We start from the raw sequence: 17,356 nt of genomic DNA, 5'->3' as shown, positions 1-17,356 counted from the left end.
CTAGTCAGTTTTACCATGTTTGGAGTTTACCTTTAATTCTGAATGAAAACTGATCCTTTTTGGAAACTGAAAGCGTAAACAATCGGAAAAACGATGTTTCCTTTATCCTAAATTTGCTAACCATCTAGGATTTTAGAAGTTTTAGGAAGTTTGAAATTCTCAAATTCTGTTCAGTGACGGACTTTAAGCAGAAGCACTTATTTGGATTTTGTTGTTTTTCAATGTCTTAAATTAAAATGTTCAATCTAAACTCACTGAAGCACTTCATTACGACAAGCAATTTCTACAAAGTATGGCATCAAATGCGATGCAATGAAAAATATGGGTCCTAGATTTTGTGCTGGTGCATCCAAAAAAAAAGTTAGGCACACCAATGCAAGCAATGCAAAACGTGTGGAGCCCTGCCTCACAAAACATTCAGATTTTCCAGACTGGCATCTTTTCCTACCACTGGAGCCAACTCATAATGTGATCAGTTGACAGCTCCACCTCTCTCTTCACCCGAGCGTCCATGACATTCAGCCGCAGGCCTAATGACACGACTACAAAGTCATTAATTGAGCTGCGGCCTAAGGTGTCCAGGTGCCAAATGGACATATGGACTTCTTTATGCTTAGACATTGTATAAATATTGATATGCAATGAGCGCAGATTTCCAGGCATTAAAAACCACTCAGGAGCTGATCTGGGGGTGTTTGGGGTTACTCTCAATCATGCCCCTCCGGGTCTTGCTGTCATTCAGGTGAGGTCAGGTGTGGGGACACGTGCAAGGAAGACGCTTCGCTGCGTTCACCCTCGCGCTCCACTCAGCGGCTGATCTCCTAGCGTAGGTCCGGGCGCCTTCCCGGCCCGGTACCCTTACATTCGCAAGATTCTCTTCCAGCTACTACACAGCACCCTCTGTTCCAGAGTACAGAGCCGGGATGAGAACAAGGTGCAGTGGAATGCTGCGGAGCTCCAAAAGTCTCCACAAAGCGTCTCTACTCACTGACTCCAACGCCTTCCTGAAATTGACATAGGCAGCTAATACTTCCTTCTCATATTCAAGAAGTCGCTCTGAAAAAACGCGAAGTGCTAGGATGCGGTCGACAGTGGACTTCTTTGGTGTGAGCCCAGACTATTCAGGACGCTGGTGATCGAGTAGCTGCTGACGTATCCTGTTCAGAAGTACATGTGTGAAGACTTTGCCGGGCACTGAGAGGCGGGTGACCCTGTGGTGGTTGCTGGACTCTCGAATGTCACCCGAGCTCCAAACGGAGCAGATGAGTGCCTGCAACTCCCGCAGGGCGGCGTCGGCCCAGCTTTAAGCGTCTATCCGTAGACACCGCAGTTGCCTGGTGCACTCCCATCCCCCAACTGGCCAACAGCCTTTCGGACATCCTCAAGGGTTGGCACAACAATGTTGACCAGTGGGTCAGGCGTCAGGCATGCAATGCCCTTGGCGGGGAGCTCTCAGCTGGGAGGCTCGGCCCCACGCAGCTCCTCAAAGTACTAAACCCAGCGCCACGGGGCGTCCTCTTCCGACAGGACTGTGCCATCAGCAGCTAGAACCACCGTGCAGCTTGGACGGGAGGCAGAGGAACGCAGCTCGTGGATGACTTAGAAAACCAGACGAGCGTCGCCGGAATGTGTGTCCTCCTGCTCCCCATGAACTGTGCAGATGGGCTTTCTCCTCAGCTGCCTGTAGGGCTCGGAATTGCGGTCAAGTCTTGCCTTGCGGCTCTCGTCGATGATGTTTAACGTCGCTTCCGAAAGCCCACTCCGATGGCCCCGGGCAACTTTGGGATGCTGTCACTAGCTGTCGCCCGGACACAGTCCCTGAAGCCAGTCCACATATCCTGCGCCTCCCCCACAACGCCCAGTCGCCCAAGCCATTCTGTCAGGTTTTTGGAGTGCGCGTCTGCCACCCGGGGGTCCCGCAGGCTTCCGACATCCAGCCGAATTTGGCTGGCCGTCGCGCAATGCGGCATGCCCCTAGCTGTAGCTTCAGTGTCGCTACCAGCAACTGATGGTCAGTGCTGAAGAACTGGCCACTCTGGAAGACACGACAGTTCCGTCCACGAGTACATGATCGAGCTCCTTCGCAGTTCGGCCAGTATTAGAATACCAGGTCCGTAAATTCGGCCTCGTGAACCACGACCCTCCAACCCGAAGACCGCGACTTACTGCAAAGTCGAGCAGCCTCTCGGAGTTGTCGTCACAGATTCCCTTGGGGACACGTTCCAGAGCTGTGAGGACCGAGACATGACTCCTAGCAGTCCCATGACGTACGAGTGACAGTGTTGAAGTCGCCAAGCATGATCCTTGTGTCTCTCTTTGGAACAGCATCCATCGCCGATTCAAGCTCAGTGTAGAAGGCTCCCTTCTTTGGAAGCTCACTTTCCCTGGTTGGAGCGTACACTGCAACAAACGACATAACGCCCACCGAGTGAGCGGGTCGCACCCTCATGGTACGCTCTGAGACCAGCATGACCTCCCTGACCTGCGAAGCCCCCCTGTTGGCCACCACAATGGCCAAACCCTCGGTGCGCCGACCTTCGGCTCGACCCGACCAGTCATAGGTGTAACCACCTACCTTGATCTGGCCACTGCCTGGTCGATGAAGGCGACTACAGCGATGCCCAACCTGGCAAGCTCAAAAGACAAGGCAGACACGCTGGCATCATCTTGGAGTGAGAGCTTGTTCCAGGCGTCCATCCAGCGTCCACCCATACCGAACGCCTCAGAATCAGCCGAGAGCGTCGAGGTCCAGTGGATGACTCCTCAGCGCCACTGCGACGCGAGGCGTGCCCTCACCAACCTGGTTACTGGCCCCCTCATCAGCCGGCGGGGGTCCGAAAGGCTTTGCGGCGAGAATTTAATAGGGTGGGGGTGCAAACCCCACTCCCCGAGGCTCCGGTGGCAGGGCCCGCCACAGCCCTTCCAGCCCGATTGGACCGCCAGTCTAAAACTAGGTCTCCTTTACTAGTGAGAAAACAAAAGATGTGGGTGCGAATTGCAGGTGGATCTACTGTAGCTGGCCTTGGGATGACCGACAAACTAGCAGAGGAAACAGTATGGTATGGGATGCTGAAGCTGCTGTCCCTGTGACCCGACCTCAAAGAAGACCGATGGATGGCTGATATGATTTGTATTTAACACCATGGTGTTATAATGGTGTTATATATATATATACATATATATTTGATTGAGTGAGTTAGCAGCCAATGGTTGCCCTGCCTGTCAAAATTGATTGGACATCTGCTGCTGTTAATGGCACAGAAACATGATCGTTTGCTTCTCACCCTTACAGTTAAAAATAATAATTTATTTTTCTTATCAATGGCAGCCACAGAGTTCAGTCCAATTTCTGGGGCTAATTGCCAAATGAGTTGTTGTATTTATTTGAAATACAGTGAAGATGAATGGGAAAGTGGCTGTTTTCCCCCAAAACATTCAGATAAACACTATATGTTTTCATACCCTCCACAAAAGTCTGCCTACCTTGCCAAGTCAACCAGAATAACCACGTGGAGAAAGAATAGAACTGCTTTTGAAAAAAAATCTTAAAGTAATCTTAATCGGGCAGTATGTTATGTATGTATACTATGTTGACGGGAAAAAACACATCATCTATCTATCTATCTATCTATCTATCTATCTATCTATCTATCTATCTATCTATCTATCTATCTATCTATCTATCTATCTATCTATCTATCTATCTATCTATCTATCTATCTATCTATCTATCTTAGCGGTAAGACGTTGGATGGAGTCTTATTTCCCGTGCTCGGCGGCTCATGTGTTTCTTGTAACTCGCTAGGAACTCTGCTGCTCTCTGTGAACTCTGAACTCAGCCGGAACGCGCGCGGCTCTAAAGTGTCTGTCACGTGACTGTGACGTAGCCGGTAACGCGCTCGGCCAAATGGACACACAAGTACGATGGGTGAATAATGTCAAACAACAAAGGGTCACCCCACAGGTCCCCCCAGAATTCACCCACACAGGACGCCAGGCGCAACCCGAATCAAAAGAACGGAATGCATGAGTTGCTCTGCCGGGGCGTCAGTGGAAAACGACCGAACAGACGGTCAGGCGGCCGTCCAGGACGCCGGATGCGGGAAGTCTGAGCAGAACAGTCTGGAGGACGCCCAGGATGCCAGGCGGCGGGCGACCAAAAGCGACGACCAGGATGCAAGGCGGTGGACGACCGAGCAGGATGATCGGGCGCCCGTCCAGGACGAGGAGCGCGTCGCGCAGCTCCGCCCAGGCGAGGCCGGAGAAGCGGACGCCAAGAGAGGCGGCACGCGTTGCTCAGCTGCGGTCGAGGAAGAGGTCGAGACGTGCGACGTCTCGGCGGAAAGACTATGAAGTGCTGTGCTCTGACCGCCGTCGAGTACCCGAGCGCGGCTACCACGTGGTAGAAGCGGATGGTGTCGTTGGAAATACCACGGAGGACGAACTGCTCCTCCGCGAACGCGAACAACGCGGCCGCAGAAGACTCATTAAACGTCGCCAGCTCGAAAAAGCTAGCGTCCGCCATTGCTTAAAGTGTTCAAAAATGCCTCTGAGACTTCAGCGAGGCTCGTCGGGGTCACCAGGGTAAGCGGTAAGACGTTGGATGGAGTCTTATTTGCCGTGCTCGGCGGCTCATGTGTCTCTTGTAACTCGCTAGGAACTCTGCTGCTTTCTGTGAACTCTGAACTCAGCCAGAACGCGCGCAGCTCTAAAGTATCTGTCCGTGACTGTGACGTAGCCGGTAACGCGCTCGGCCCAATGGACACACCAGTACGATGGGTGAATTATGTCAAACAACAAAGGGTCACCACACTATCTGTCTGTCTGTCACGACTTATTGCAATTAACTCCTAGCATGCGACTGCTATGAGTGATAACCTTGATTTTTGTGCTTTACCCAACATACCCTTTTTTATTCAGTGTTATTACAGGTTTTACCAGAAATTTGAGTAAAAGCAAACAATTTTTTGAATTTATATATATATATATGTGTGTGTGTATTTTAAGACGTGCTTTTGGAAATGAACTCTTCTTATGTAAATTGTGTTTCCTGAAAAAGGTCACTCAAATATAATTATTAACAACCACACATTAATTAAAGTTACAGTGAGACCCCTTCAGACCCGCAGTTTTACTGATGGGGAAAAAAATAATACAATCTGCCCTGATTTTTACTCAAACACCACAACAAAGTGCAATTTTTTGGTTTGGTTATTTAAAGTTTTTATTGGTCATTTTTTATGTTAATGTGTTTTTGATGACAAACGGGCACTTTACGTTATTCGTTTTGAAAGAGCCAAAAATAGCAAAGAGGGCTTCTCACTACTCATGATTTGATTTCAATGGGTAAAGTTTCATACAATCATCTCCCAGAAGTGACAATTGCAACTGAATTCACTGTATTTATTGGTTTAGAGATGCGCACGCATCATGTCCTCCTGCAGCAAGTCTGAAGGGGTTAAAACATATTGACGTTCACAGCTGGCGCGGGAAGACTGATTAAGCACCGCCCAATGCATTGCAGATGAGAACAATTGAATGAGAGGAGGAAGTGCAACTTTTGGAAAGTCACCCTGATTAAAGTACATATACTACCTGTTTTAACGCAGAGGTAAGTGTTATTTTGACCCAATATACACTCTCCTTGATTGGAGTGATGGTATAGTTAAAAATAAAACGTTTAAAATAAGCAGCTTCGTTGTGATGGTAGCATTTAGCACATAATTGGCCTTGCTCTGAGGCGCACGTAATTTAACCAACTAATTTAGCATTGTAGCGATAGCGATTTATATAAGCATATAAGACAACTATGCTATGCAGTTAGTGCAGAAATTCAGTGCCGGTATGTATGTGCTGCAAGGACTTACTTTAGTGAGCTAGCTTAGCATAGTAGCCAAAACGTTTTTATTGAAGCACCTCTATGCAAACTAGCAATATGCTATGTAGGACATTAACGTATACCCTCTTGCGTGGACAAATTTAACAAGATAGTTTTGCATTATAGTGTAACTCTTTTATAAAAGCGCTAAGAAAGCTATGTAATGCAGCTACATTGTTTAAAGAAAATTACAAATTGGTGTGGCAGCAGGCAGAAATTTAGCCTATAATACCAATAATGTGTAAAATCATTATATTTTATTTTTTAGAATTGGCAATGCCTTCCCTGAGAAGCAGGAAATCACCAAAACAGGATGCCATTGAACATGCTTTAATGGGTCTGGATAAGACTCTCGAGTTGGAGAAGAAGTACATCAGTTCTTTTAAAGGTACTGTATGGTATTAAAATGTTCACTGAGATATACTGTAAGTTATTGTTTTTGTTTTACTGTATCCGAGTTGACTTCTTAGCGTTTTAGTTCAAGTCAGACGTGTCTAAATCTCAAAGAGTATTTATTTAGATTTTTTTCAAATTATTTAAATGTGGCCTTGCATTATTTTTTTCGGTGATATATATATTTTTTAATCGCCTTATGTCAGCGGTCGGCAACCCGCGGCTCTAGAGCTGCATGCGGTTCTTTAGCACTGTCCTAGTGGCTCCGTGGAGCTTCTTGAAAAATGTCTGAAAAAGATGGGGGAGGTAAATATATTTTTTGTTTTAATATGGTTTCTGTAGTAGGAAAATCATGACACAAACATTTATTCAATTCATTAATATTGTGATGAAGTTCAAAGTTGAGGTAGCATCGTACAACAGAGTAGTCACGTGGTGCGTCATTCTCAATAGGATGCACTGCAGGAAAAATAAACATTTAATGATAAAGGCTCATGATCTATTTGTAGCCAACTTAGTCATTTTGGTCATTGGCTAACATATCTAATATAGATTCGTACAGCATGTATTGCCTTCATTATAAGGCTAATATGTAATTTTTTGCGGCTCCAGACATGTTTTTTTTTTTTTTGGTTCAATATGAGTCTTCATGAGTCAACATTTTGGGTTGCCAACCCCTGCCTTATGTCATTTTATGAGGTGCGCAAGGCAATTTTTGTGGAAATTGCTTAAAATTTACCTTTTCAAGCAACTTTATGTAGTAACTTCATGCTCCTGAAAACAGCCAAATTCTCATCGTGGCTGACTGTATTGCTGGCTAACCCTATGCATGTAACAGTGCCAAAAATTGGAAATCCGTATATGGTTAACTTTAAATGACCATTGGGTATAGGCATGGGCCAAAATCAGTTTCTTACCGTATGATAACCTTGAGTACAAATATTACGGTATCAAAATAGAAATCTAAAATGCATTATTTTGATAATTTGTTTACATTATTCATGTTTTCTCAAACAATATGTAGAATATTTTGTACTGAAAAAAAATGCTCAGACCAAGTTTAAATTGTTGAATCGAGAACTAACAATATTGCATCACTGGTGAGCTATTTTTAAAACTGTCGACTACTTATTTGTTTTTTGGGGGGCAGGGCACCTGATGACGACGGGCACCATATTGGTTACCGCTGTTCTACAAACATAAAAACTAAAAACCACTATAACAAACGTAACTCTTATTCCCTGCCCGAAACACTGGGATCCCAAGCTTATGCCATTTTAGCAGTGCATATTTGTTAACAATTGACTGTATGCTCGTGTCGATGTATTCACATTATCAACATTCAACAGTATGTTGTGCTAACCGACCCATTTACAGTACGTCATCAATGTCATCGACTACTTGGGACGGCTCTATACGCAATTACATTGAACAACTGTGTTGTGTGCCTAAGATTCGTATTAACAAAACAGCATGTCCTTCGGCTTTGAGAAGCTGATTTGATTCCTGCGAACTGTCAACACCATAAGCTCAGCGAGAACGTTTGTTAGGGTTTAAAAGCAGCCAATAATATTGAAATAGCTCATCTAACAATCGGATAATTAGACATTTTAAAACCTTGGTATCCTTTGAAACTAGTTATCAGCCCATGTCTGAATATATGTTTTTTTTTTTGTTTTTTTTTAATATAAAGGGTAGTAACAATTTTGTCCACATTTATCTCCTATACTGCGATGTATCGTCAAATGTTCAATCTTAATTCTATTTTTTTTTTTTTTTTTTTTTTTTTTTTTTTTTCCCCAAACACCAGGCTATTCAGGTAAACAAATTATTTTTTCACTAATTTTCCTAATTTTCCAAACAACGGTTTGCACTAAACAACTTGATAACAAACCAATCCAGTTGTACACAGATATTACAAAAACAAAAGTATATATTTCAACAAATCCAGAAACAGCAGAAGCATATGTACCACAAATAGAATGTTCTGCTGGCTGTTGCAGGACGTTAATGATAAGATCATCATACAAGAGTGATATCTGGAATATGAAATTTTTTTACATTAACTAGTTCTACCTTTTTTTTTTTTTTTTAATCTTAATTAGGCCTGAACGATATTGGAAGAAACATTGCTGCGATTTTTGGGGGGATTGCAATATATTGTGATATTAAAAATACTTATTTATACCTATTTTTTTAGCATTGGAAAGAGATATTAGACATGTTTTTCACTTTTTTCCCCCAAAGTATGCTTTAAAAAATGTATCTAAATATTTTAAAAAATGGGTTTTAAGCATTTCAAATGAAATAATGATGATCAGTTTTAAATGTAACTGTCCCACCTAATCATTTTTAAACAAGAATAAAGTACTGTAGTAGACAAATGCTTTGCTTTAGTAAATGCTTCTGTTTATCTACCTTGGCTGCAGAATCACTTTTGGCGTTCATTTCCAAGACACAACAGGTGTACAAAGAAAACCCCTTAGAAGACCGGCTACCTCGAACGTTTCCACACACACACATTCATTCCAACGCACGCTTCCTTCTTGCAAGAAGTGCTTAACAAGTTAAACAATGACTGAAACATCTGGTGCATTTGAAGTCCGCTTCAGTGGCAAGATCAAACACAACCATCGTTAACTTTAATAAGCAACTGTGCAGAGGAACATAGAGCTGGGAGAGGGATGGAGGGAGCACGAGTGACACTAAAGCGATCAGCTCGGGACCGAGAAAGCATGAACCAACATAAATTTGTGGATTAAAAAAAATAAAACTATCGCTCATATGCACTTCGCGATGGAGATGTTTAAATGATATATCGTTCAGGCTTAATCTTAATACATTGCCCTGTTATTGTATCGTGACCAGGAATTGTCAAATCCTCAAAATGGGGTGACTCCGATTTAGGTGCAAAAATGTGATCAGGGCATTGTAGAGTAAATGGTGGTACAAATGATGATCTTGCTACTCTTTCTTTTCTTTTCCATAGTAATTGTGTCAAAATTATGAAGATGAAGCTACAAACCTTTGTTTTTGTTCATACAAGGTCGAGGAGTATTTACCAAAGCCCCTTTCAGGAAAGAAGATTTTGTGGTGGAGTACAGAGGAGAATTAATAGATTGGGATGAATCCCAAAAGAGAAAGATGGACTATGGAACAGGAAGAGTCTTTGTCTTTGATTTCCGCTGGCAAGAAAAAACTTGGTGGTGAGGCTAAGATTGCAGTTATCAGATTTTTATTTTTTCATGCATTCAGTGTTTTAACTGTTCAGGTGAAAATCAATGCCATAAGACATAAATTGTCTTGAGAAAAATCACTTGATCTCTGAGGATATATATGTTATTATATATATATTATAATATGACCCAATTGTGCATTTCCCTTCCCCTTTTAAATGTGTATATACTGTATATTCTATATATTTTATATATATATTTTTTCATATTGTCTTTTAAGCATTGATGCTGCCAAAGAAGATGGCAGTCTCGGAAGACTGGTCAATGATGACCACAAGCACCCAAATTGTAAAATGAAGATGATTGTGACAGAGGGCAAGCCTCACCTGTGTTTATTTGCACAAAGAGACCTTGACATTGGTGAAGAGATAACTTATGACTACGGACCAGCGGACTGGCCTTGGAAGAAAAAGGTTTGTCAAATAAGTATCAGACATAAAAATAACTTGCAACAGAGCTTTGGTCCCTCAAATGTTGGGGTTTCCAGTTTGTTTTCATTTTATGGTAAACAGGTTGACTGTTTGTAGGCTAACCACAAACTAATTTAAAAGTTGTTTTCCTCCTTATCACATGATCACATCAATAGAAATTGTATGTCTCCATTTGCGGATCAGGACAAAGGACAATCGACTGTGACGAAAACTGCTGAGAGTGAAATTTCCAGGACCAGAGAGCAGCCTCCACAATCTAAAGACTCGGATATGGAGGTATGCATAGCATGTGCTTTAAAGCTGCAGTTTGTCTCATATTGGTTAATGGTTTATATTACTTCTCCACTTGTTGATTAGGTTGGAGGAAGCCATTCCACTGTGACTGAATATTCTGAGGTTGGGGTCTCCAGAACCAGAGAGCAACAGTCTCCGAAATCTACACACGCTGCAATGGAGGTATGCATCGCTTGTGCTTTAAAGCTGCAGTTTGTCTGACTTCAGCCAATTGTTCGAGACTTGAAATACAGTCCAGCCCAGCCCAGCTTAGTGTGTGTGTGTCAGGTTTTACAATGTTTGTGGGGACCCCGTAAAGTTATTTATTTAGTTTTTAAAAATACTATTTAATAACCTGTTTCATCATGAGTTTATTGAAATAATAACAGAAGTTGTATATACCCTTAGTCTTAAATAATCTACAACATTACCAGCCACTGCAGCTGTTAATTTGGGAGACGTTTAGGACATGTCGGGCACTGATGTGGTCCCTAACACGTTATTGTTTTCATTAAACCTCAAATGAATAAAATGCTAGTCAAAAAGAGAACAAATGCATCACGATAAAAGTGATTTTGAATCGGCCATAGTGAGTGGATTCAACTGAGTTATGGATTTTTGTTGTTGTATATGGCCTAATCTTAAAATGCATAGAGATATACATTTGATGTTTGTTAATGAATTATATTCTCAACTTGTTGATCAGGATGGAGGAAGCCATTCCACTGTGACTGAATATTCTGAGGTTGGGATCTCCAGAAACAGAGAGCAACAGTCTCCGAAATCTACACACGCTGCAATGGAGGTATGCATCGCTTGTGCTTTAAAGCTGCAGTTTGTCTGACTTCAGCCAATTGTTCGAGACTTGAAATACAGTCCAGCCCAGCCCAGCTTAGTGTGTGTGTGTCAGGTTTTACAATGTTTGTGGGGACCCCGTAAAGTTATTTATTTTGTTTTTAAAAATACTATTTAATAACCTGTTTCATCATGAGTTTATTGAAATAATAACAGAAGTTGTATATACCCTTAGTCTGAAATAATCTACAACATTACCAGCCACTGCAGCTGTTAATTTGGGAGACGTTTAGGACATGTCGGGCACTGATGTGGTCCCTAACACATTATTGTTTTCATTAAACCTCAAATGAATAAAATGCTAGTCAAAAAAAGAACAAATGCATCACGATAAAAGTGATTTTGAATCGGCCATAGTGAGTGGATTCAACTGAGTTATGGAATTTTGTTGTTGTATATGGCTAAATCTTAAAATGCATAGAGATATACACTTGATGTTTGTTAATGAATTATATTCTCAACTTGTTGATCAGGATGGAGGAAGCCATTCCACTGTGACTGAATATTCTGAGGTTGGGATCTCCAGAACCAGAGAGCAACAGTCTCCGAAATCTACAGACGCTGCAATGGAGGTATGCATCGCTTGTGCTTTAAAGCTACAGTTTGTCTGACTTCAGCCAATTGTTCGAGTCTTGAAATATAGTACACCCAAGCCCAGCTTAGTGGGTGTGTGTCAGGTTTTACAATGATTGTGGGGACCCCGTAAAGTTATTTATTTTGTTTTTAAAAATACTATTTAATAACCTGTTTCATCATGAGTTTATTGAAATAATAACAGAAGTTGTATATACCCTTAGTCTGAAATAATCTTCAACATTACCAGCCACTGCAGCTGTTAATTTGGGAGACGTTTAGGACATGTCGGGCACTGATGTGGTCCCTAACACGTTATTGTTTTCATTAAACCTCAAATGAATAAAATGCTAGTCAAAAAGAGAACAAATGCATCACGATAAAAGTGATTTTGAATTGGCCATAGTGAGTGGATTCAACTGAGTTATGGATTTTTGTTGTTGTATATGGCCTAATCTTAAAATGCATAGAGATATACATTTGATGTTTGTTAATGAATTATATTCTCAACTTGTTGATCAGGATGGAGGAAGCCATTCCACTGTGACTGAATATTCTGAGGTTGGGATCTCCAGAACCAGAGAGCAACAGTCTCCGAAATCTACACACGCTGCAATGGAGGTATGCATCGCTTGTGCTTTAAAGCTGCAGTTTATCTGACTTCAGCCAATTGTTCGAGACTTGAAATACAGTCCAGCCCAGCCCAGCTTAGTGTGTGTGTGTCAGGTTTTACAATGTTTGTGGGGACCCCGTAAAGTTATTTATTTTGTTTTTAAAAATACTATTTAATAACCTGTTTCATCATGAGTTTATTGAAATAATAACAGAAGTTGTATATACCCTTAGTCTGAAATAATCTACAACATTACCAGCCACTGCAGCTGTTAATTTGGGAGACGTTTAGGACATGTCGGGCACTGATGTGGTCCCTAACACATTATTGTTTTCATTAAACCTCAAATGAATAAAATGCTAGTCAAAAAAAGAACAAATGCATCACGATAAAAGTGATTTTGAATCGGCCATAGTGAGTGGATTCAACTGAGTTATGGAATTTTGTTGTTGTATATGGCTAAATCTTAAAATGCATAGAGATATACACTTGATGTTTGTTAATGAATTATATTCTCAACTTGTTGATCAGGATGGAGGAAGCCATTCCACTGTGACTGAATATTCTGAGGTTGGGATCTCCAGAACCAGAGAGCAACAGTCTCCGAAATCTACAGACGCTGCAATGGAGGTATGCATCGCTTGTGCTTTAAAGCTACAGTTTGTCTGACTTCAGCCAATTGTTCGAGTCTTGAAATATAGTACACCCAAGCCCAGCTTAGTGGGTGTGTGTCAGGTTTTACAATGATTGTGGGGACCCCGTAAAGTTATTTATTTTGTTTTTAAAAATACTATTTAATAACCTGTTTCATCATGAGTTTATTGAAATAATAACAGAAGTTGTATATACCCTTAGTCTGAAATAATCTTCAACATTACCAGCCACTGCAGCTGTTAATTTCGGAGACGTTTAGGACATGTCGGGCACTGATGTGGTCCCTAACACGTTATTGTTTTCATTAAACCTCAAATGAATAAAATGCTAGTCAAAAAGAGAACAAATGCATCACGATAAAAGTGATTTTGAATTGGCCATAGTGAGTGGATTCAACTGAGTTATGGATTTTTGTTGTTGTATATGGCCTAATCTTAAAATGCATAGAGATATACATTTGATGTTTGTTAATGAATTATATTCTCAACTTGTTGATCAGGATGGAGGAAGCCATTCCACTGTGACTGAATATTCTGAGGTTGGGATCTCCAGAACCAGAGAGCAACAGTCTCCGAAATCTACACACGCTGCAATGGAGGTATGCATCGCTTGTGCTTTAAAGCTGCAGTTTATCTGACTTCAGCCAATTGTTCGAGACTTGAAATATAGTACACCCAAGCCCAGCTTAGTGGGTGTGTGTCAGGTTTTACAATGATTGTGGGGACCCCGTGAAGTTATTTATTTTGTTTTTAAAAATACTATTTAATAACCTGTTTCATCATGAGTTTATTGAAATAATAACAGAAGTTGTATATACCCTTAGTCTGAAATAATCTTCAACATTACCAGCCACTGCAGCTGTTAATTTGGGAGACGTTTAGGACATGTCGGGCACTGATGTGGTCCCTAACACATTATTGTTTTCATTAAACCTCAAATGAATAAAATGCTAGTCAAAAAAAGAACAAATGCATCACGATAAAAGTGATTTTGAATCGGCCATAGTGAGTGGATTCAACTGAGTTATGGAATTTTGTTGTTGTATATGGCTAAATCTTAAAATGCATAGAGATATACATTTGATGTTTGTTAATGAATTATATTCTCAACTTGTTGATCAGGATGGAGGAAGCCATTCCACTGTGACTGAATATTCTGAGGTTGGGATCTCCAGAACCAGAGAGCAACAGTCTCCGAAATCTACAGACGCTGCAATGGAGGTATGCATCGCTTGTGCTTTAAAGCTACAGTTTGTCTGACTTCAGCCAATTGCTCGAGTCTTGAAATATAGTACACCCAAGCCCAGCTTAGTGGGTGTGTGTCAGGTTTTACAATGATTGTGGGGACCCCGTGAAGTTATTTATTTTGTTTTTAAAAATACTATTTAATAACCTGTTTCATCATGAGTTTATTGAAATAATAACAGAAGTTGTATATACCCTTAGTCTGAAATAATCTTCAACATTACCAGCCACTGCAGCTGTTAATTTGGGAGACGTTTAGGACATGTCGGGCACTGATGTGGTCCCTAACACATTATTGTTTTCATTAAACCTCAAATGAATAAAATGCTAGTCAAAAAGAGAACAAATGCATCACGATAAAAGTGATTTTGAATCGGCCATAGTGAGTGGATTCAACTGAGTTATGGATTTTTGTTGTTGTATATGGCTAAATCTTAAAATGCATAGAGATATACATTTGATGTTTGTTAATGAATTATATTCTCAACTTGTTGATCAGGATGGAGGAAGCCATTCCACTGTGACTGAATATTCTGAGGTTGGGATCTCCAGAACCAGAGAGCAACAGTCTCCGAAATCTACAGACGCTGCAATGGAGGTATGCATCGCTTGTGCTTTAAAGCTACAGTTTGTCTGACTTCAGCCAATTGTTCGTGTCTTGAAATATAGTACACCCAAGCCCAGCTTAGTGGGTGTGTGTCAGGTTTTACAATGATTGTGGGGACCCCGTGAAGTTATTTATTTTGTTTTTAAAAATACTATTTAATAACCTGTTTCATCATGAGTTTATTGAAATAATAACAGAAGTTGTTTATACCCTTAGTCTGAAATAATCTTCAACATTACCAGCCACTGCAGCTGTTAATTTGGGAGACGTTTAGGACATGTCGGGCACTGATGTGGTCCCTAACACATTATTGTTTTCATTAAACCTCAAATGAATAAAATGCTAGTCAAAAAAAGAACAAATGCATCACGATAAAAGTGATTTTGAATCGGCCATAGTGAGTGGATTCAACTGAGTTATGGAATTTTGTTGTTGTATATGGCTAAATCTTAAAATGCATAGAGATATACATTTGATGTTTGTTAATGAATTATATTCTCAACTTGTTGATCAGGATGGAGGAAGCCATTCCACTGTGACTGAATATTCTGAGGTTGGGATCTCCAGAACCAGAGAGCAACAGTCTCCGAAATCTACAGACGCTGCAATGGAGGTATGCATCGCTTGTGCTTTAAAGCTACAGTTTGTCTGACTTCAGCCAATTGCTCGAGTCTTGAAATATAGTACACCCAAGCCCAGCTTAGTGGGTGTGTGTCAGGTTTTACAATGATTGTGGGGACCCCGTGAAGTTATTTATTTTGTTTTTAAAAATACTATTTAATAACCTGTTTCATCATGAGTTTATTGAAATAATAACAGAAGTTGTATATACCCTTAGTCTGAAATAATCTTCAACATTACCAGCCACTGCAGCTGTTAATTTGGGAGACGTTTAGGACATGTCGGGCACTGATGTGGTCCCTAACACATTATTGTTTTCATTAAACCTCAAATGAATAAAATGCTAGTCAAAAAGAGAACAAATGCATCACGATAAAAGTGATTTTGAATCGGCCATAGTGAGTGGATTCAACTGAGTTATGGATTTTTGTTGTTGTATATGGCTAAATCTTAAAATGCATAGAGATATACATTTGATGTTTGTTAATGAATTATATTCTCAACTTGTTGATCAGGATGGAGGAAGCCATTCCACTGTGACTGAATATTCTGAGGTTGGGATCTCCAGAACCAGAGAGCAACAGTCTCCGAAATCTACAGACGCTGCAATGGAGGTATGCATCGCTTGTGCTTTAAAGCTACAGTTTGTCTGACTTCAGCCAATTGTTCGTGTCTTGAAATATAGTACACCCAAGCCCAGCTTAGTGGGTGTGTGTCAGGTTTTACAATGATTGTGGGGACCCCGTGAAGTTATTTATTTTGTTTTTAAAAATACTATTTAATAACCTGTTTCATCATGAGTTTATTGAAATAATAACAGAAGTTGTTTATACCCTTAGTCTGAAATAATCTTCAACATTACCAGCCACTGCAGCTGTTAATTTGGGAGACGTTTAGGACATGTCGGGCACTGATGTGGTCCCTAACACATTATTGTTTTCATTAAACCTCAAATGAATAAAATGCTAGTCAAAAAAAGAACAAATGCATCACGATAAAAGTGATTTTGAATCGGCCATAGTGAGTGGATTCAACTGAGTTATGGAATTTTGTTGTTGTATATGGCTAAATCTTAAAATGCATAGAGATATACATTTGATGTTTGTTAATGAATTATATTCTCAACTTGTTGATCAGGATGGAGGAAGCCATTCCACTGTGACTGAATATTCTGAGGTTGGGATCTCCAGAACCAGAGAGCAACAGTCTCCGAAATCTACAGACGCTGCAATGGAGGTATGCATCGCTTGTGCTTTAAAGCTACAGTTTGTCTGACTTCAGCCAATTGCTCGAGTCTTGAAATATAGTACACCCAAGCCCAGCTTAGTGGGTGTGTGTCAGGTTTTACAATGATTGTGGGGACCCCGTGAAGTTATTTATTTTGTTTTTAAAAATACTATTTAATAACCTGTTTCATCATGAGTTTATTGAAATAATAACAGAAGTTGTATATACCCTTAGTCTGAAATAATCTTCAACATTACCAGCCACTGCAGCTGTTAATTTGGGAGACGTTTAGGACATGTCGGGCACTGATGTGGTCCCTAACACATTATTGTTTTCATTAAACCTCAAATGAATAAAATGCTAGTCAAAAAGAGAACAAATGCATCACGATAAAAGTGATTTTGAATCGGCCATAGTGAGTGGATTCAACTGAGTTATGGATTTTTGTTGTTGTATATGGCTAAATCTTAAAATGCATAGAGATATACATTTGATGTTTGTTAATGAATTATATTCTCAACTTGTTGATCAGGATGGAGGAAGCCATTCCACTGTGACTGAATATTCTGAGGTTGGGATCTCCAGAACCAGAGAGCAACAGTCTCCGAAATCTACAGACGCTGCAATGGAGGTATGCATCGCTTGTGCTTTAAAGCTACAGTTTGTCTGACTTCAGCCAATTGTTCGTGTCTTGAAATATAGTACACCCAAGCCCAGCTTAGTGGGTGTGTGTCAGGTTTTACAATGATTG

General features: G+C 40.8%; 1 protein-coding gene and 1 long non-coding RNA gene across 2 annotated transcripts in view; both read left to right on the top strand.

The window, feature by feature from the left end:
* LOC130920792 (NACHT, LRR and PYD domains-containing protein 12-like) overlaps window positions 1-17,356 on the top strand; it is a 53,706-nt gene that overhangs the window by 23,396 nt on the left and 12,954 nt on the right. The window lies entirely within an intron of this gene.
* Window positions 4,772-9,905, top strand: LOC130920878 (uncharacterized). Its single transcript, XR_009064237.1, has 3 exons — window positions 4,772-6,266; window positions 9,318-9,477; window positions 9,728-9,905. It is a non-coding gene; the product is annotated as an uncharacterized LOC130920878 (long non-coding RNA).

Source organism: Corythoichthys intestinalis, chromosome 1 (assembly GCF_030265065.1).
Source record: "Corythoichthys intestinalis isolate RoL2023-P3 chromosome 1, ASM3026506v1, whole genome shotgun sequence".
NCBI classification, from domain to species: Eukaryota; Metazoa; Chordata; class Actinopteri; order Syngnathiformes; family Syngnathidae; genus Corythoichthys; species Corythoichthys intestinalis.
This window is presented reverse-complemented; position numbering and strand designations above follow the sequence as displayed.